General features: G+C 38.7%; 1 long non-coding RNA gene across 2 annotated transcripts; it reads right to left on the bottom strand.

Moving 5' to 3' along the window:
* Positions 1-277: 277 nt before the first annotated feature.
* Positions 278-18,367, bottom strand: LOC138689245 (uncharacterized). Of its 2 annotated transcripts, XR_011328070.1 has the most exons (5): positions 5,656-18,367; positions 2,667-4,923; positions 1,556-1,621; positions 1,391-1,421; positions 278-523 (listed from the first exon to the last, which is right to left on the bottom strand). It is a non-coding gene; the product is annotated as an uncharacterized lncRNA (long non-coding RNA). The 2 variants fall into 2 exon arrangements; XR_011328069.1 differs by having other exon boundaries at positions 2,667-18,367.
* Between the last annotated feature and the right edge of the window lie 3,541 nt (positions 18,368-21,908).

Here is a 21,908-nt window from a genome sequence, read left to right as displayed (position 1 = left end):
GAATTAATTTTGCTTCATGAGAAGTTTCTTCAAGTTTGCTTAAATTGGTTTTCTGTCTGATCTGAAGCATCAGGACACTCCAAGAAAATACTCAAAACAGAGAAACTATTAGAAAAGGTCTTGCATTTTGACCTGGCAGCTTAAAATAAAGTTGCCACCCAAAGGAAGTGATTGAGTTTCTCTTCTCCTCTTCCCTGCATGATCCAAAGAGAATATGTCACTGAGGACAAGCAACACATGGGAACACTCAGACCCTTGGAAAACAACCACAAAGCAATGACTTCAAAAGGTGTTTATTAGAAAAACTGGACATTACAAGAGGACCGGGTAGGAAACAAATTATACAAGGCACGTGCAGTTTCTAGTACACTGCACAGAACAAGAGAAAAGACTGCAAATACATATAACACACCCACCTGAAACTGCTAACACGGGTTAAGTCACTGCTCAGATCACTTGCCATGACAGGCAGATGCCGAGGTTCTTCTAGAAGACAGTTTATCCATGGTACGTTTTACATTTACTGCAAAAGTACAGATTGTATGCATATTTTTAATGACAGTTAAAACAAGACTCATTCAAGAATTTCTACATCATTCCTCCAAGTTGTGGCATTAAGATACTGTATGTCCTAAAATTTTGTTTATTTAATTATTTTAATTCAAGGTAATGTAGATTTCATGTTCTTACACTACATTTTTCCCCATGAATAATAAAACCTTGTTGTCTACACATGGTTCTACCTAACAAAGCATATCTGAGACTATTTGCTTGGTTACCCAAGGAAGAAATCCAGACACTTAATGATCTGTTAAAACAAGATTCACAGGCAAATCCTCTATAACCCAAATCAGAGAATCACAATATATGTACTAGCTAATGCTTTCATCAGGCTTCAGAACAAATGTGACCTAAACTTGACTGAAAACAGGAATTCTTGTCTTTAAAGCACAGCTAATAGCAACCAGCAGTCCCCCATCATAGAGCAGAGAGGAATACTCAGCTGAACTCACAGCACAGAAATAAATGAGCATGAGCAACTCAATAGTTTCTAGCAACAAGCATTACACAGACACTAATTCTCAATCAGGAATACAAAGAGAAAAAATACCCTCACTGAACAGATTGGTGACTTTGTATCTGGGTCTCTAACTCAAAGGACAAAAAAATACTTCAGGAGGGGTTAAAAATCTAATCCTCAAATTGGTCTCTTTTCCTCCCCAATGCTAAAAACATGCCATTTCTTGACATTTTGTTACGGTTTCAGCAGCTGTCTGATCAATCCAACAGCTGTCCATAAAACTTTAAGGATTATATAAGAAAAAAACAGAACAGATTAACTATTGAGGGCTTGGCTGTCAACCCACTCCCTCTCACCCCCTAAACTCACCTTCTCTGTTGCAGCACAGCTCTTGGATATGCTATAAAAGACAAACAAACATTTCTATCAATGCTGAAATTAATAAATTGAGAACAGAGAAAACCACGGCCAAGAGACACACGGCACCTAAGCCTTCCCCAGGTACGTCAGACCACCAGGACTAGACACAAGTACCTGCCATCAGAGTTCACACTGCAAGTCCATGCTTTAGTGCCCATCACAGTGTCTTTCCTTCATCATCTAAAAACAGATGAGAGTAGAAATACTTAAGTTTCAAACAGAAGAAAGTTATTATAACAGACAACATGTCCTCTAACCCTATGACAAGGAAAAGAGGAAGCTGGCATTTAACAAATAAAAAAGTAGCAAACAAGATCTCTCTTTATTACAAATAATGTGAATAAAACAGACTTTACAATCTCAAGAAAGGCTCTGCTGCCCTCTTCATTAATGTGGTGAAGCATTTCATTGAGATTGCTAGTTAGTAATATTAATATATGTAAATAGCAAATCAACTGTCACATACACATGCAGTTTAAAGAAACCGTAATTAGACCAAGAAGTTGTTAAGATTATTCTCCCGCCTCTCTGGGAGCATAAAGCCAAAAGGTAAGTGAAGTGAAGCAAGTTGCCTTTTTTACATGCCATCAAATATCCTGAATTACTGAGGTATACTTGGGAAGATCCTGATCAGTTTTTCAAAATAAGTTATAACTCTTTGCATCTGTACAATTGTCCATAAACTAAAACTTAGGACTGAATCTGGAAACAAGAAAACAGGTGACAGCTACCTGAGTTACTGCTTCAGCTCACTGAAAGAAATGTGACATACTGCCAGAGCTGATTTAAGCAATTTTTACACTTTTGTCTTTGACACCAGTTTGTCTGAGGCTTGGTTGAGGATAAATAATCCATGTTCCTCGACTTTAGTGGTAAGGCATTCTTCTTTTTAACTGTTTCTCCTACAATATGTTGGAAGCTTCATTTAAGCATGCAGAATAAATAAATCCCAACTACTCTGGAACAGATCATTATTTTTTTTTCCAAACTGCCCATTAAGACAGAGAAAGTGTTCAGTCAAAGATGGATCAACCTGAATATCCTGCAGGTGAAATAAAATGCAAGTCACTTCACCAATGTCTACACAGGAATGTCATAAAGTTGTGCAGCTGTGACATTAACTGGCATTTACTTGCCCCCTCCCCCTTCTTTTTTTTTTTTTTTAAGAGAAATCCAGTAGGAACAGGCAAGGATTTATAATCCTAAATGAGTCTGATGTACTCACATGAATGACAAACCGCCAGGCTGCAAGATCTCTTGTTGCCTATGTGAGTCGAAGTGATGATACCTGTCAAGATATCATCAACAAGGCACTATTACAGGAGGCAGTGCACTACCACACTCTCCCGAGAGCATCTTCTAAGCCTAATGGCCAAAAGCAGCAAACAGAACAACCACCAGTTTTGGAGAAACTATGAATTTTAAGATTCAAGAGCTACCTGACAGCTGTGACCACAACATGCTGTTTCCCTAAAAAAGGCATGAAACCAAAGAAATCTTCATTTCTCAAACCCTAAAGAGATCAAGAGACATACATAAAGCCAAGCTGATGACCCAGCACAGGTCAGAGATCAAGGGATCTAGAAGAAAAACACTTGCCTCAAATGGATGTGACCAACAAATTAACTGTTCCAAGAAAGAAAAACGGTTGCTGGGTTTCTGCCATAAGCATGTAGGTATAAAACTCTAAAGCTCACTCAAACCAAGCTGAACTCTGGACCTACCTAAACTCTTGGGTCACAAGAAGTGTAATTTGCATCAAAAAGCAGATTACCATACCTAGGACTCAGACAATAGAGCAAAACCCCAGAGCCAATAAAGGCTTCATTTCACCCTTTCTGCTGCCTCTTGTACTGTTCTGGAAGATGGAAATTCTTCTAAGTTGGCACTCAGCAACGCTAGGATAACAGCACTGCAGAGGTGGGAAGACCTCAACAGAACAAGAAGGTATTTAGAGTCAATGAAGCAGCATCACCTCAAACATTACCTGCTGCTGCCACACCTCAGGCATTAACCAAGGCTCTAAGTGATGTCAGGAGGTTCTGCTACTATCCATGGACAAAAACCCACCACAGGTAATGAGGGGACTGAAAAGATTTTACTTATTGTAAACGTAAGATGGGTAGGAGGCTGGAAGACCAAGTTCTGAGAAGTCATCATAAAAAGGGGAAAGGGTCCTAGTCCAAAGGGGAAAGGGTCACACAAAGAGGAAGCACAAAGAGACAAGCACAGACCTCTGTGGCAAAACATATGAAGAGCTGAAAAGCTGCAAGCAAAGCTACGGGGTTTTTTTGTTTGTTTGTTTGGGTTTGGGTTTTGACAAGATCAGGAACTTCCATCTCACCAGGCTCTTGAGAGAAACTGGAAAGGATGCAGGTATACAGGGCCCAACACATTTGTGAACAAAGCAGGAGAAGCTGCAGGCACAGGTCAAGCCACCTCAGGTCCAAGCTTCTGCTATCAAGCAGAAGATTAGTATGATTATGCTGCTTTCAAAGTTACATCCACTCTGCAAACAGCTTGGACACATCTGTGAGCATCCTGATGTAACACTGCTCCATCAGACCTGAAAAATGATAATCCAGCACAGTCAGCTCCAATCAGCACCTCAGTGGCTCCATGCAGGGACGGGGATTCCTGCCCCAGCTCCCTATGACATCCACAGTAACAGCTTTACTGAAGAAATTCCATCTTCTCATAAACTTCTAGGTATTGAGGTGGGGCTGGTGTGGTTGTTGTTAAGAACATGCTAATATCTCCCATCTGTAATGCTGGCAAAACATCAGGAGGAAGAACAAAGCTAGAAAAGCAAAACTTTTAACACTGCGAGGGGCACTAAGGCCAGCAAAGAAAAGTTGCACCAGTGTCTTACCAGTCTTCAGCTCCCAAAGGTCTGCCCTTCTCTATCCAGAAGATGCAGTGCTGTGCAGTTCTTCATGAGATGACCAACGAACAAAATACCAGAACTATTCTTTCAATCCTCCTTCTCTCAACCCAAATCACATGCTGAAAAGCAGGCACTGAACTCCATTTCTGAGAACACAATTGATTTTCATCCTGCTCTACCTTTCTTGTCGCGTGGTATTACTAAGTCTCACAAATATTCCATGTGAGCCTTGCAAAGCAGCAGGTATCTCAGAAGGCACTGAGGTGAGTCAGGTGACACCCAAAAAGGTGTTTTCAGGCAAAAATAATGGGCAGTTACACAAATACTTTTCTATCTCACCTCCACTAAAAGCTAATTAAGACCCAGCTTCCTAAACACTTCAATTTAAAAGTACAGAAACCCAGGAAAAAGTGAAATATCATTCAGTTCCTTTTTTTTTTTTTTTTGTTTGTTTCAAACGTTTGCAAGGAGAATCAGTTCTAAATTGTAAGGTAAATATGAGTCAAGCCTTCTGACAGAGTGCTGACTGGAGTGCACAAGGAACCACAAGAGGCTGAGAGGGACAGAGCCTAAGCCCACAAAACCTAGAAAACACCTAGAAAAGGAAAAATATTGAAAAAATACAATAAATATTGAAAAGAAACTAGAGTTCTATAATCTTCTGTCCTATTTCTCTGTCAGTTTGTTTTCTTTGGGTTTTTTTTCAAATGCGGATTGCAAAAGGGACATTGAAGAGCCATCTACTAGAATGCTAAAATTTCTTAGATCAGGATACAACTGAAATTTGTGTGCAAAACTGTAAGAAGCAATTATAATTATTTCAAAACAAAGGTTTCCCTGAGTCATTTCAATTCAAAAAGCACTGGGCTAAAATTAAGCTTGATTTAAGTAGTGAAGTATAGCTTGATTATACCAGGCATTATTCTAACAAGTTTAAGAACATAGTACCCAGGACAAGAAACCATGATGTGATCGCTATTTGTGCTCTGGTAATTCCTTTCACCCCCATTTACTATTCTGCAAAACATCAGTTGACAGATGCATCAGTCAGAAGGTGAAGAGCAGCTTTTCCCTGCAGGCCACGACCCACAGCAGTGCCACAGGCTGGGATTTGCCCACAGGTAAATATTTATTTTTTAGTTTTTTTATAAATTTAAAAGCATATCCAGGATCCAATTCACTCGATGCTGTGACGCAATTTTAGTACACTGGTATGTCCACAGAGGCTTTAACACCAGACTGGGCATAAATGAAGTGCTAGGAATGAAATATTCTCAGAAAAGCTTGCAATCAAACTTCTCCAGAGGTATAAAGACAGATAACTTACCAGCCAGCTCAATTCATAGGGCATCATGAATATTCTTCAGGAATTATGAGAGACGAGATCAGAATGGAAGCTAAAACATTATTAGTAGATAAAAGGGACCAGGCACTTGCACACTGCAGATACCAAAGAAAAACATGAGGTTTAACTTTTTTGGAGCCTAATTTCTGATTGCTGTTCAATCGACTATCATTTCTAAAATACCTTATTTTATTTAGACAACTAACTGACAAAAAAAAAAAAGAAAAAAAATCATTTTACGCAGCCATAGGCTTTTGCTTCTCCTTTCCTTCTGCCACCAGACATCATCTTCCAGACAGTAGTAACACACCTGCACTGGCTGAATTGTTATAATGACAGGACTGAACCACAAGTATAGCAAACAAATATATGTTTAATCACACACTACATCTCAATTTTCATCAAGCAATCCTATCTCTATAAGTAACTGCAATCATTCCCAGTCTTTTGGTATTGAAGTCTGATTGTAGGGTTTTCTTCTTGCCACAGATTTTGCAGTCTCATTTTGGAACAGAAAAGAATTTACTGCTAACACAAGCAAAGGCTCTGTGCATCAAAAAGAAGTCTGCCTTTGCTTGAGATCAGTGTGGCTTTGCCAGTCCCACGTTTCCTCCTGGAGGTCCTCTTACATATTTATATCCTGCAGTCCCTCAGCGCACAGGAGATTCATAATTTCAGGCATCATCATCTAATTTTTACCTACCAACACAGTAACTGCCAATAGAGAATCAATGTGAGTTATGTAGCCCCCATATTCCTGTTATACCAAGAGCAAAGCTCACAGTCTCTACTGCCAGATCCAGCTCAGTATCTGAAAGACAGGCATTTTTATATAGCAAAAAAGTCACATGAGACATCCTTGTGGTCTGCTCTGCATTAATTTACTCATCACTGGAAGCTCTGCAAGAAATACATGATGGTTAAAGAGATGTGAAACACACATCTTTGCATTTCAAGCTTCACAGAATCATAGAATAGTTTGGGTTGGAAGGGACCTTTAAAGGTCATCTAGTCCAACCCCCCTGCAATGAACAGGGACATCTTCAACTAGATCAGGTTGCTCAGAGCCCATCCAACCTGACCTTGAACACTTCCAGGGATGGGGCAACAACCACCTCTCTGGGCAACCTGTGTCAGTGTTTCACCACCCTCAGCATAAAAAATTTCTTCCTTATGTTCAATCTACATCTAGCCCCTTTCACTTTAAAACCATTACCCCTTGTCCTATTGCAACAGGCCCTGCTAAAACGTCTGTCCCCATCTTTCTTATAAGCCCCTTTTAAGTATTGAAAGGCTGCTCTAAGGTCTCCCTGGAGCCTTCTCTTCTCCAAGCTGAGCAACCCCAACTCTCTCAGCCTGTCTTCATAGGAGAGGTGCTCCAGCCCTCTGATCATCTTTGTGGCCCTCCTCGGGACCCACTCCAACAGGTCCGTGTCCTTGTGTTGGGGGGCCCCAGAGCTGGACACAGTACTGCAGGTGGGGTCTCACCAGAGTGGAGCAGAGGGGCAGAATCCCCTCCCTCGACCTGCTGGTTATGCTGCCTTTGATGCAGCCCAGGATACGGTTGGCCTTCTGGGCTGTGAGTGCACATTGCTGGCTCACATCCAGCTTTTCATCCACCAGTACCCCCAAGTCCTTCTCAGCTGGGCTGTTCTCAATCCCTAGGACCTCAACCTGAAACATATACATCTACAGAAGACAGCATAGATATAACAAAGTGTTATTACTTGCTACTCCTCTGCTGGCTACCAAGCCTACAAGCAACTTGTTACTTTTGAAAGTTCAGATTTCACACTAGGAAAAAGCTGTTCCATTGCTGTCATGATTTTTACCATAGGCTTGTCAAGTAGTTTACCTTGTATCCTTACTCAGACAGGGTGCTCTCCTCTCACTGAGACTAATTGAGCTGCAGAGGAAGAGACTAAAAAATGGAAAGATACAGTCCACTACAAACATTCCCTTAAAAAAAAAAAAAAAAGGCAGATGTTACTTTCTTAAAAAACAACAAGCAACTCTGTCAGGCTTTCTTCTCCCTACCCAAACACTGCTGCTACTTTGTCCCCAGATACCGTGTTCAGAAAAATCTAAGACCTATGAACACAGAAGACCAAGACTACATCTGACTATATCAGATTTCTTTTAATGCAACTTTGATGTTACTGCATGTGGTCCTTCAACTGCCCATGCAAAATTCTTTTGGAAACTTCTACAGAGATTCAGGATTTTCAGAGACTTTACATGCATTTTTGCTTCAAAAAAAAAAAAATCTAAGGTGACTTTACTTGCTTGACTTACACATCTCAAAAGCAGAAGCACTCTAATAAGGTCTACTGTTTTTGTGATGGGCACACTGTAGGAAAGCAATAGGACTCATTCCAGGAGGACACAGTCCAAACATGTTCTTCAGATACATTATAGCGAGATTCAAGTCAAACAGCAAGATCCTCCAGCATGCTGACTACCAGCTGATTTCATAGCACAGAGTTAGAACACAGTCCTTCAAAAAGATCCTGTAATGCACAAGAGATGCCACATCTTGACATCTTTCCAGTCTTTGGGTGGAATTCCCTCACTCACCCACACAGATCTGTATCACTTGCTTTACTCCCCATCTTCAGCTGGCAGAAAGAACACCCACTACCTGCTGGATACGCATCTCACTATCACTCATTTTTTCTAGCCTTGTGCATGGGCATTATCATCAGATTATTTTCTTTTTAACACAAAGGAAAACCTACAAAGAACTTGCCAGCTGTTGTTCTCAGCTGGAGAACTGTCCATCATTACCCTCCTGCACTTTCAGCTGGACACCTGAAATCCTTTCACCTATTTCCCTGTCTTGGCCTTCCTGCTCAATTCCTGGCAACTTCTTCATGGCACCCTTGACTGAACTACTCATTCTGGGAAGGAATGTCCACCTGCCTAACACGAAAACATGGCCACATGCAACATCAAGGAGATGCAAACAACATGCTCCCAGTTTGTAACATCAGCCTTACAGAAGTATTTCCCCTTCAGAAAGTCACATGGTAATTGATGACATCCACCACACTTAACCATTTATAGTTAGTGAGAAGAAATAGGTTGTACAAGTCATTCTCCCACAGCATTTACTTGGGACCACAGTTGTAGGGATGTACACCAAAAGCAGTATTCCTGCCCTTCCACAGCTATCACTGTCAACAGTACACAAGAACTGCACTAAAGCCAAACCAGAAAATCAAAGTGTTAGTGTTATCTTAGACGAGTTCCCCAGTGCAGACTACAGCACTAGCAGAAGAAATACCTGCATTAGAAAGGCCAGCTTCTTGCACTGACAAACATCTGTAAAACTGTATCATTAGATACTGATCTATATGAGATGACGCAAATCACTGTTTGCAAGAACTTCCTTCTCACTCTGACTGCTGGTCAAATAAGGAGTTCTGGATGAGAAAATAAGAGGAAAAAGTGAAAAAATAAAACCATTTCCTAAACTTAGCAAAAAGTCCAATACTTGGCTGTTGAAATTTCTTCAGATAAACAGGTCTCCGACTACATCAAGTCCAGATGAACCTCCCCAGTCTGACCAGCAGGAAGGAAGGACTTGTACAACTACATGGAATGATCCAGAATTGATATATTGTACTAAACAAAGGATGTTAGGAGAACATGGTTCTCTTATCATCTTTAGTAAGCCTGTTCTTGTACTTTATACCTTTTATAGGCACACTATCTTCAATTTCTTTTCCTGGTACGCTGGGTATAGCACATGTGCAGTTCTCCAGGCTGTATCACTTAATAGTGGTTAATCAACACATATGTATCGTGTTAGGAAGGGCAAGACACACATCAACTGTGGAGGTTTTATTCCAGTGGTTAACGTATACATCTACAATGTGCACCTTAAAAACTAAAATGCAAAGGCATAGAAGCGGGGAAAAACAAGTCTATTCATGTAAGATAATGGCTGGGTGTATGAGATTAGTAAACAGTGCTGCTCACTGCAATCTCTTCGAAAGGAAATAGGTGGTTAAAGAGATTAACAATGTAGTGTTCCAGAAATATACATGTGAAGTACAGTTCTACTCACTTTTGAAACTACTGTTGTGTCTATATTTTAATAGACAAGGATTCTTAAAGACTCTACATGCTGCATGGTTCAATGCACGCTGCTTTCCTAGTGGCCCCTTCCAGTGACAACACCGAAATGCAATGCAAACAGTCTGGGCATATACTTGAATTAACCATATTCCTACCTTGGCTGATTAGGGAAGGGTTTATTCACAAACTGAAAGTTTCTTCAGAGTTACTGGAAGTCCACTAGAAGTGCAGCAGGAGGAAGATGGTGTCACAACAGGAGTGGTAGGATGCCTGAGGTAAGTGTCACTGTCCTCCTCCAGGAGGTCTTCTGGAGCTCCCCACCCCTAACTCTGGAGCACGCTGTATGCACCCTGCAGTTCCCCACAACATGGAGCTGGAGTCTAGGGACAGTGAGCCAGATGGTCTGGACACTGTCCTCATTGTTTTGTATATTTGAGGATTACTGCCACTTCCTAAGTAATGGGAAGATTCTCCCACTGCTAGTGAGAAATGAGTGAACTCAGTTTTGTTCATGAGAAGGACCTGTGTGCACTTGAACACAAAATATTTGTTTCAGCCAGCTCGAATAAGCTACATACCTCTGAGGCAAACTACATCCTTCCCTGCTAAGAGACTTTCAGAAGGGAGAATAAGGTCCATTAATGAAGGAGATGACTGGTTATACTGGTCTAATGTACAACTTTCCTTTTTTCCCTGTTTTTCTAAAGGTTAGTCTTTCTATAGAAGTCTTGAGTAGAAAACATTTCTACCTAATTCACCTCAACTCTTCTCTCTCATACAAACAGCACTGAAAGAAGCCTAGCTCAGTAGAAAAATCTTTATGCTCAGAAGATCACATTTGCAGACATATGCTTTCAGTTATACTTGACCACTCAAATAAGACAAACCTACCAAAAAAATACGGAATTTTCCTCAGTCTGTCAGAAATCTCCACCTTGCAGGAAAGGTCTTCATGGAAAGCTAGGTTATCATACCTCAATCCCAAAGCACTCAAAATTCATGGCTTTTATGTAATTAGAGGGCAGAAACACTGGATTAATGTAAAAAGTTCAAATAGTGAAAATTAGTAAAGTTAAAGGAATAAACATTTTAAGTGTTGCCTCTGAGAAGAAGGATGGTGACTCCCACCACAGAACTGGACCCTAAACCCTCAACGCTAGCCTCTAAACTTTGTGCTATAACAGAAGAGCACTGATTTCTAATTTATTTCTTACATTCAAATTTAATTTAAAAATCCATTATTACCATTTCTTGGTTGAGGGAGTAGTGGAGCTAATCACAGCAATTAAGAGCTGGACAACTGCATTGTTTTTCTTCCATGTGTATAAACACACTGCCATTCCCACACTACACAATCTTATACTAGGAAAAAAAAAAAAAAAAAATCACTTTGAGCTACTCAAGTACTTGCACGTTTATATCTCATTTCAGCAACTTCTACTGATAGAGCCAGACATCTGATATTCTTTAGCTGCTTCTATTTTAAATCTCAGCTCAGTTGGTAAAAGGATTTTTGAAGCTATTTCCAGTGAAAGAGAAAAGACGACCCACATTCATGGTAACTGCCTCTCACATCTGAACAGCCTCTTGCATTGTGGAATATGCAGTCTTCACTGCATGCATCCCACTTTGGCCCAGTGAAATAGATTTAATTTATGACCTTTAGATTTCACATGCTGCACTGCACACCTTTTTCAACACACTCATAAGCATGCAGTTGAAGACATCTATTTGACATGAGAGAAAGTCTTAAAACTGTACAACCAAGACTCAGTCAAGCAACAAATAAAAGGGGAGGAAAAAAGCACATTTATTTTCTATGGACTGCCACTGGAGAAATTACACAGGAGGAAATACGTTGTGAAATATTTAATGTTTACAAGGAACATTAAAGAAAATGTATATTTTAATGCTTTGCAGACATGAGGAATAATGAATGTTTACTTGCATAAAATGGGCAAACTAAGTGTAAAATTAGCTAATAAGCACGTCTACATTCCATGCATCATCTAGAAATGCTGACAAAATTAGTAACTCAAGATCTCATACCTCATGTAGATAAGATAATAATATAAAAGAAATTCAAAGAAGAGAATCCTTCAGTATTTTGACCTTTACATACCACATCAAAAACTCATTTGAAAATAGCAAGGTCCATTCAAAAAACCTCAAACCTTGCAACTGGACTTTGCATCTGTAGCTGCTGGCTATACAGATCCAAGATACTGCAGGTAACACTTCTGTCTCTCTGCAAAGACAGACAAGCAGAGGTGTACATCCAATCCAAGAAGGGACAGTAAAGAAAAAGTAGAAGAGAGAAGCTACAGATACTACCGTTAAGGCTTTAAGCATCCTCATTTCTCAGGAACCTTCAATCTGATGTCTCTACTAGCATCAATTGGTTTGTACATATCAGAGTAGCAAGAACTGCAAGCAGCAAGTATACTTCATTTTAACAAGGGATAACAGCACTGATGGTCGAATACTGATTTGAATGTGAATGAGAAGTAGCTGAGAAATTTTGCTAGCAAGCACATTCACTGTGAAACACTGCTAAGGACTCCCTCTTCAACCTGAAGTTTATTTTCCTCTGACCTATATGTTCAGCTCTGCAACACTACCAAAAAGCTTACAGACTGCTTTCTTAGATGTATGTAATGTATTATCACCCTGTCAAGGTACAGCAATTAAAAAAAAAAAAAAAAAAAAGGAAAAAAAATCAAAGTTACAGAAATCTGACACAAAACTTATGGCATAAAGACTGACTAGCTATTAATTAGTAGGGTTTTTGTACTAAATCCCTAAATACTACCTGAAAGAAAATGGGTGGGACAGAAAAAACAAGTATTTGACAGAAATGCTTATATTAAGAGTCTTCTTTAAAGTCGCGTTCAGCAAAAATTTTACATTGAATCCAGAACTGTTGGAAAACACAAGGCGAATAAAGGTGGCTGCTCAACTTACTGGAGTAAGCATGATGGAGTAAGCATGATAGTGCTTACTTATGAGGTTACTGCTCAGCTATCTGGAGTAAGTATGATAGTGCTTACATTATCTGAGGACTCTTATGATGTATACTACTCCAGTTTTTGACCCTCTTGAAAATTACTTGCAATCCTAAGGTATGCCAGTTAGCTATCACCTTCCTAGTTTTATTTTTAGCACTGTATGAGAGCTTTGGATACCCAGCATTAGAGTTCCATGAACACCTTACCAAAGACCTTCCAACCTTGATCTTCCTGAAACAGCCTGAAGTACACTTCAGATGTAGTCACAGAACCCCCACTGCAGCACAAACCAATTTATCAGCTACCTGAAAAATGACCATGCTTGCAAAAATAGAAAGCAAAAAGAATTCATAGTTCTTCTAGTCTTCCTGGAGAGGCATACAGCAAGCTTTGCACACAAGAATCCAGAAACTTGATGTCCAACTAGAGCCATCCTTGCCAATAACTAACTTGTACTGAAAAATGATCAGCCATATGTATGTACTTTCTTGAACTGCTGCATTAGTGGAGTGTTCCATAAATCTGACAGGCTAACATCTACCTGAAGAACCACTACTGCAAATCACTCTGCCCTTCACGGACAGGAAAGGTAAAGATGCCCAATATGAAGTGCGCTGTGGGCATGGCCACGTTGGCTTTCCTTGTTTAGCATTTTCATTTTTTGTGGGGGTTTGTTAGTTGGGGTTTCTTTTGTGTTGTGTTTGGGGTTTTTTGGGTTTTTTTGGTTGGTTTTTTTTGTTGGTTTTTTGGGGGTTTTTTTTTGTTTTTTGGTTTTTTTTTTAAGACCTGCAAGCACTAAATGTTAAATTAATTAACTGGGAAAACAATGATCAAATAATCCACTGACTGTTCCAGGTCTGAGGCCATCAAGTATAATTTAAGAAATCTGACCCAACTTCACAAGCTGTTTCAATGGAGACAAGGTAGTTCTAATTTTTTGTAAACTGCTACGTTTTGAAACTGGAAAAACCCTGAAAAAGGGTTAGACTAGAAGCAGACTTTTACAAACTATCCAGGACTAATAAAACCAAGGGCCTGATTCTTCCCAACAGTGTACTCTCTTCTCTCTCAAGTCTTCCGAGACCCCTTTTTATAAGTTGAAAAAACTTTAGTTCACCCAGTCCCCTTTCTGAAGGCACTAAAATGCCCAGTAACTAGTTTTGGGTACTGATCATATGACTGGAAAAATAGATTTGTGCATAGAAACTGTACAGATTAACTAAACTGGATTATATTCCCTCAGTTTTTAATGCAAGTACTTAAAATAAAGCTTATTTGGAGGAGAAAAAGCCTTTTGCCCCACCCATATAAATATTCTTAAATATTTTTAAAGACACTATTGTTACAGCTCTGCCAACAAACTCAAGCAACTGGTTACCCGGTGCTTTAAGGAAATCATTGCTACAAGCAAGAATAGACATTATTTAAGTGGTTCTAAAACCACAGCTAAATAATTTGCCTCTTGCCTATCTGGAGATTCCCCTAGTTAGGTTAACCTAACTTTTCTAGGTAGCTCCTTGGTATCAAAAATGTCTATACACCCCAGCATACCAAGCCACTGCTCTCTTTTGCTCCAACACTTTCAAAAGTACTCCTGATGGAAGCTCAGAAGCTTTTCAGAAGTTGATAGACAAGAACTAATCCTATGTTCTCTATCATGCAGGTAGAGCATAACTAGCAGCCAAAGAACAGGCTAACTTCTCTGTATGCAAGATGCTCAGTACACAGCTTTGATCTCCTCAACACAGCATTCCAAACAAAGTGGAAAGATAAATTGCAAGCAAGTATAGCAGGATAAAAACTAGTTTCAAGACTAAAAATTAGGACTACTTTAGTTCAATGCAATTCACCACAGACATGATATTAGTCAGAACACGTACACTCCTTTAAAGAAATCAGAACTGAAGTGTCTATGCACTGACTGTAGCCAAAAGCTTTCTGTTTTGTCAAGAAAAACCACACAAGAGACTCCTTACATTTCCAAAGGAAAAACTAATCTTGTTGCGGCATCATGTGCGAAAAGTTAATCCACATGCTTATCTGTGGATTAGCGTATTACAAAGATATTAAAGCCTCTCCTGTACAACTGATCCACTAACATGGAGCACTTAGATCAGACAATTTATTTGAGCTTTGGAAGGAAGTGTGTGTGCTGGTTCACAAACATTGCACAAGGTTGCTCTTACTTGATGCACAATAGCTAGAACCTGCCTAAACACATCCACAGGAAGAGTTTGTTCTACATTTAACAAAGTAATTTTATTCATTTAATTTAACAGTAATTTATTCCTTTGCACTGAAATAAAACCAAAACTCTGCCTTAAGTGCATCCCAGTCTTCAGGGCAGCAGTTTCCAACACACTTCCCACTCAGATCAAGCTCACAGAAAAGCTCTGCAACAAAGACCTGATGAGAAGTACCAGATCAGCACAAGCTCTTCAATATGAACTTTATCAGAAGAGGAGGCAGAGGAAATTTTTCTTCTAACCAAAAGCAGGACCCATCACAGCTGCTCACAATGGGCTGCATGCTTAGACTTCCTCAGCTATACAGCTTTTCTACTTCTCCTCTTTCCAATACTTTCAAGAGGAAAAAAATAAGCAGAACATATTTGCTCCTACTCCTCCAACTGGAAACAACCTAAATACCTGAGAGCACAGTAACAGCCAGCAAACCAGCAGAAACAAAGAAAACAGGAAACATGGGGAAGATTGGAATGCATATTTCATACCCTAAGAACACCTACTACCGCTGGCTGTTCAAGGGGGAAATAAAGTGATAAATAAAATATTAACTAACAGGCTGGACCTGCTGCCTTACAGGAAGAATCATTTATGCTCAGTTCTCAGTTTTACTGGGGGAGTGGAGATGTCAGTGACTGATAACTGAATAAACAGCAACACCAATATATTTTGTCAAGCTGCTCATCAACAGCTTATGAGGTTGTCTTCAGCAGCTTGCAACCTCTTCCTGCTGTTCAAAGCGGAATGCTCCATGCTGAATATCTCATCTCAGCCAGAATCTCTGGGAAAACTGTATTAAGTGAGATGGTTTGGATGTTGATACCAGCAGCATTTCAACATAACTGCATATTAAAAATTCTTGCAGATAAGTTGCATACTGGCTCCAGTATTTGCATGTTACAGGGCAGAAGTCACTCAGTAAAGATTTGCATGAAAATAAAGTTCATTGCAATGGTTTTTCCAAGCTGCCACAACCTCATGGATGCACGATATTAAGAGTAGGAAGAACTCCTCTCCTGTGATCTCAGTGTTGCTACTGCCAGCACTGAGCAGAACAAAAAAGAGGAAAGAGCTCACCCAGAAGAATGGGGAAAAAAATCTGTAATTGCAATTGATTTTGAGTGAAAATGCACAAGGATGAGTTCAAGATCTCCAGTCTTGATAAAACAGACATGAAACTTAAAACAAGGTGTTCTTATCCTTTTTGGTGTTTGGTCTACAGGTACTACCAGCAAAAAGTTACACTAATTCTCTACCTCAGTGGTTCAATATATGGAATTTTAAAACCTGATTAAAGTAGGGTTCAACGTGGCACCTTAGAATGTGCGTCAAAGAATTCTTTCAGAAAGTAGTCCGGATCCAGGAACTGGTTAAAAAGTGAGCCTAAGAAACATCAAAAATTACTGCTCGTGCACTTGTATTCAGTTCTCCTGAGTACATGCATTACGATACTATCTTCAATTATACACTTGAACTATTTTTAATCACAGGACTTTTAGCCCATGCAGCATTTCACTTCCCCTTTTTCTGTAGAAGTTAAAGCTGCACAGTAGGGAATTTAAAAAGAGAAAAGACCATCCGCTGCTAAGACAGCTGAAAGCTCTCCAGAATTAGATTTCCTTTCCTATCACAAAATTAACGCTTATACCACATCCCCTCTTAAATTCAAGTTGGGTATGCATTTTCTGCATGCCGAATTTGAAATGTCTGAAGGTACGTCAGAATAATGCCATGGAAACAGGTACTGATGCAACGGATACTCATTCCTTGAAATTAAAATGGAAACACAACCACCTCTCAGAGGCTGCTGTGAAGATTTAAAAAAAACAGAGAAAGAAGTAATCGTGTATCTTACACTTACACAAGCTCTGCAGGAAGTTCAACAGGAAAATTAATGAGCAAGACTGCATGCTCACTGGTGCTAAGGAAGGAAAAAAAAAATGAAACTGTACTCGAAGCAAGGAGGGCAGAACTAAAATTTGGTCCGCTCTTCATTCTTTCTTCCTTTTGTTTTTTTGCATTTAACGCAATTTGGTAGATTATAATCACAGAAATACATTTTGAAGTTGTGTTTTAAATTTATAAACCTCACTGATGAGAGACTGATGTTTCTGTTTTATGAAAGAAGTACGGCCCATTGTGTATTCCTACAGGTATCTCCAAATTCCACGTGTGCAAAAGCCAATCCACTTAGGGGTTCCTCCCCACCCCATAACAACCTTGCTGTCTGCTTCATTTCCAAGAGACAGGCCACCTGAGCATATTCAACAAGTCCTACTACACTTCGTATTATCAGTAATTCCATGTAACCATGCAGATCGGACAATCCAGAGTTAAAAGAGATCCTCTTATTTCTGTTTAAGATCTTTCAAGTGAAACAGCATTGATGAGTTTGTGTGATCAAAACTGTTCTCAAATTGAGGTATGCCAAGCAAAGTTTATCTCAAATTAAACAAGTATTTCACATCTGAAAAATCCTTACAAAATACCTCTACTCACCAGTTACATTTCTTCTGTAGCTGGCATCAGAACTGGCATGCTATTCAGTTCCACAATAAAGAATGGCTGAACCTGGAATGTTCCTATAGCCTAGTAAGCTGTTCCGACTTCTCTGCTCCTTTCAAAGTACTGCATAAATGTACAATCAGGAAAAGAAAGGTCTTGACACTTCTGGTTGAGAAAAAGTGCAAGATGAGCAGGTGCCATGAAGGATTCAACATGTCCAAGTATTTCAAGCTTGATCTGCAAATCTGTTCTTCAGCTTTTGCTATTTCTTTGTCTAGAATCAACGTATCATGCCCTCCACAAAAAAAAGATTACTAAAATCCAGCGGTTTTATAATGGGATCAACTACAACTGCCCCTTGGTTTAATAGCAATTCTCTCTCAATTAATGCCTTCTAAGCATTATCATGTTCAATAGAGAAATGATCCAAACTCATGATATGCCAGTTTTGTTGTTATTTTCAAGATAAAATTATTTTAGAGATCTACTTGGACACATTTCTTAAGAGCATTCTTAGACTTTGAAGAAGTGTGCTGCAAGTCCTTTGCTTTTTCATGGGGACGGGGGGAACAAACATACCTGGATTTAATTACAGAGGAAAAACTTAAGTGTTCAAAATCTTTTCTGCTTCCAGCATCCCTAAAATAGCATCCAGTTTTCTTTTGAAGCCCAAGTCATCTTTATTTTCAAATTGATTTCAGCTGTAAGAACCTATGCCATGCTCCTCTTGGACATGGACAAATTTAAATTTAACCTTTACCTTCAGCACTTGGAATCTCTCCATGGTAATGGCAGATTTTCAACAATATTCCAGTGATCAGGTCTGTGGAGCTCATCTCCTCCCTCCTCCCACCCCAGCCCTTTAATCTTACTGAATGAAATTAGAAAGAAAGTTGTCTTACCGATAACTCCAAGGTTAATGTCCCTTGCGAACCCCACCTAGCAAGTCGACATCATGACATGTCAGGTCAGCCTCAACCACGCTTCCCTGATAGTCAGGTAAAAGGAAGGAGTTAAAATACAAAATTGACACTTGCAGATTTCTGGACATCAGAAAACGTGATGCAATATATTCTGAACTGTCTTTCAGAGCTTCTGGTAACCTCCAAGTTGTTAAAACACTTCTTCAGAGGGATTCTCCTGTTCTAAAATTTCAAACGTTCCTGATCAATAACCAAATATTGCAGATCCACCTTGACTATTTTGTTTGAGTGAGAAAAAAAGCTTAAGATTTCCCTTTAACACAAATGATTTCCCCACCACCACCACCACTCTACACATTTTATCAACTAATATATGTTCAGCTTAGCCACTCTGGGTTTCAAAAGACATTTTAAGCCAATAGACTGCAACAGCGTCATTCAAATTCTAAGTTAACAGAAGCTCTAACTTTTTTTTTTTTCTTTTTTTATTTAGAAAAAACAGGAAACACAACTTGGTACACTCTTTCTATAAGGCTCTGATCTACTTAAGTAGTTCATGTGAATGACAGAATTCAATCTGGCAAACCTTCACTGCACAAGCAATCCTTAATCACACAAGTACTCCAACTCGAGTCATGCACGATCAAAGATTATTCATGACAGATTTGTAGGATAGGGTCCTTGCTGTTCTACGTATGGGCCACCATCATTTTTGGATAACAATTAAGTCTTACCGAAAATACATACATCTGCATTAGGGTCTACAGGTCTAGATGTTCAAACATGGTTTACTAAGAGGTTTAAGACTTTTTGATCAATACTTCACATTTATTTTTCTGCTAGCCTTATAATAAGAGTGCCTTCTGTATTTTTTTTCTGTGTAGTTCAAAATACAGAAATGGGCTTCATGTCCTAATGCAGAGGGGACAAAAAGTAGTCAGGTTTTCATACAGAGTCACCAAAATCATGTGGTGATTTACTTATTTTGAAAGGTTTAAGCAATGCAGATGTCATTCTGTAATAAATAGACTACAGAAGCTGAGTCCTGAAAATAAACAATTGCTACAGAAAATTAAACCTTTAATGCTTTGAAAAAATGCAGACAATGTTTAATATATTAGTAAAATTAAAAGCTGAGTTTAGTAAACTGATTTTGTTAATAATGTGAAAGTCTATAATAACACAATAGCTGTAAAAATCTTTTGCTCAAGTTTTGGAATTGCTAGGAATCTGGCAACATACTTATTTTTAAGTCAAACACCTTATCGATAACAGACATTTAAGCAACTGCTATAAATGAGTGATCAAATGATTACTAAAATCCCATTTCATGGCTCCTCCTCCAATGCCAGCAGGACACTCATAAAAGTTTAATATTGGTTTGCAAGTTGAAATCCATTTTCAACATGTTCTAGAAGAGGATTTTTGCTAAGTTATACTGAAGAAATGATCAAAACAGTGCACAAGAGTAAATTTAAATTTATTTTTTGTTTTGATTATGTATCAGAATTGTGCTGAGAAAATAATGAAAAATTCTTCCCTTGAGTATCTGTCATCAGGATGGTAGATTTTTCCACTGTGCTACAATATCTTTGTTCAATAATTTTTTTCAATAACTTTGTTAAGTTCTTCAAGTTCAGTATACACCACTACTCAAGTAAGTTGTAGTACGCGTTATCTTTAAGGATTCAGTAAAGCATTGCTGCAAATTTAAATGATGAATTTGAGTATCCATAAATCACGTAAATCGAAGAACTTGATATATCTTGTAAATATAAACTTTTACTGATTTTAATTTTAAATTATAAAAGTGTATAGCTCACTTCCCATATTCAATAAAAATATTAGGATAAATGGTGATTTGGCCAGAAATAAATACAAGATGCAGCTTTACAATTCTTGAGGAAGACAATTTTAACATTTTTGTTCCTTAGTTTTTTTGTAAACATTATAATTGAAGCATTTCACTTCCTCCCCACACCCCCCATAAGCATGCACTGACACTTCACCTCTCCTGGGCTGACAATTTAAGCATGCAGTATGTGAACACTATCTTTCTTGCACAATGGAGAGTACTTTAAATTTGATTCCAATTAAGCTCCCTTGTAACAGATCCCCTTTGCAATGATTACTGAAAAGCAAATACTTATTGGGACTACAGGGTTCTGCTCAACACCACACAAGCTATGTAATTACTATAAAGTCATACTGATAGGACAGCAAATCCTTGTATTAAAACAAAATTACAAGCCAGATCCTTACCACAAGTAAAAGCCTGAAACATATACCCAGGCAATACCCCTCTGACTTCACTGCTCAAGTAAGGAACAGAGAGGACAGGATTTGGTCCCATTAACTTTATGAAGAAAAAAAAAAAAAAACCAACCACGAAACCAAACCAAAAAGGGCTTTAACATACTAAATGCTAATTTTAAAAAGCACTTTAAATTATTTATGAGTAATTCTATTAATTTGAAAGGAAGAGCCTGACACTGGGGCAAACCCGTTTTTGAGAACCAGATAAACACCCTCACTTCAATTCAGATCAAAACTCAAACCATGCAATCGTATACCAGACCCACAACAGTAAAGCGTGGGAAGGCTCATCTGTTTACATTCTGACATAATACACTTGAGAGACACCAGACAGGAATAGAAGACAAAGGGAGGAGTATGACCACTGAAGTTTAACTTCCTCAATAGTCTGTGTTTAGAATGCTGTAAATCAAGTATGAGCAATGTATTTGATTTGGATATTTAGAAGTCCGGCAATAGTTTTCTTTAGGGAAAGTTTAAATCCGTTTGTTTCTCTCTTTTCTTGAGAAGCAAATGTTCTTCATTGGGGTACAGAATGGCTCAGATGCAACAGAAGAGTAATGTCATGACTTGCCAGTTAAAATTGACATCTGGGAATGTCCAAGACAAGGGTCAAAGCAACACATAATACCCCAATAATGTAGCTAGTAATGCCCCCAGAAGATATTACTTATTTTTTTTAAACAGCCTTTATTACAAGGCATGAGAATTCTAAGGCAAATTGTTCATCATGGCAGAACATCAAATTAAATGTCAAGACAGAAATAAGCAGAATATGGAGAGTATGTTTGTGTTATCTGTAGCAAGAAGTTAGTTTACTGTGCCACAGCATTTAATTTATAATTCTCATTCCTAGTCAAATATTATCTTAAATTAGACTAAGATGCTTGAGATCAAAACCATTTCCCTATGTGTTTGTACACTGAATAATACACAATGGCTGGTTCCTAACAGAATAGCCTCTAGAGGGACTCCACAGTACATAATAAAAAGGAACAAAATTAACACCATTGTAGGCTCTGCTTCCTTCTCCACATTACATTAGAATATTATATTTAAATTAGATCTCTGAATGTTTGGATACATTTCAACACTTTTTAAAAGAAAAAAAATTTCAAAATTAGATGCTGGTAAGTTATTGAACAGCAATTAAACAA

This window comes from Haliaeetus albicilla, chromosome 16 (genome assembly GCF_947461875.1).
Source record: "Haliaeetus albicilla chromosome 16, bHalAlb1.1, whole genome shotgun sequence".
In the NCBI taxonomy this organism is placed as follows: domain Eukaryota; kingdom Metazoa; phylum Chordata; class Aves; order Accipitriformes; family Accipitridae; genus Haliaeetus; species Haliaeetus albicilla.
This window is presented reverse-complemented; position numbering and strand designations above follow the sequence as displayed.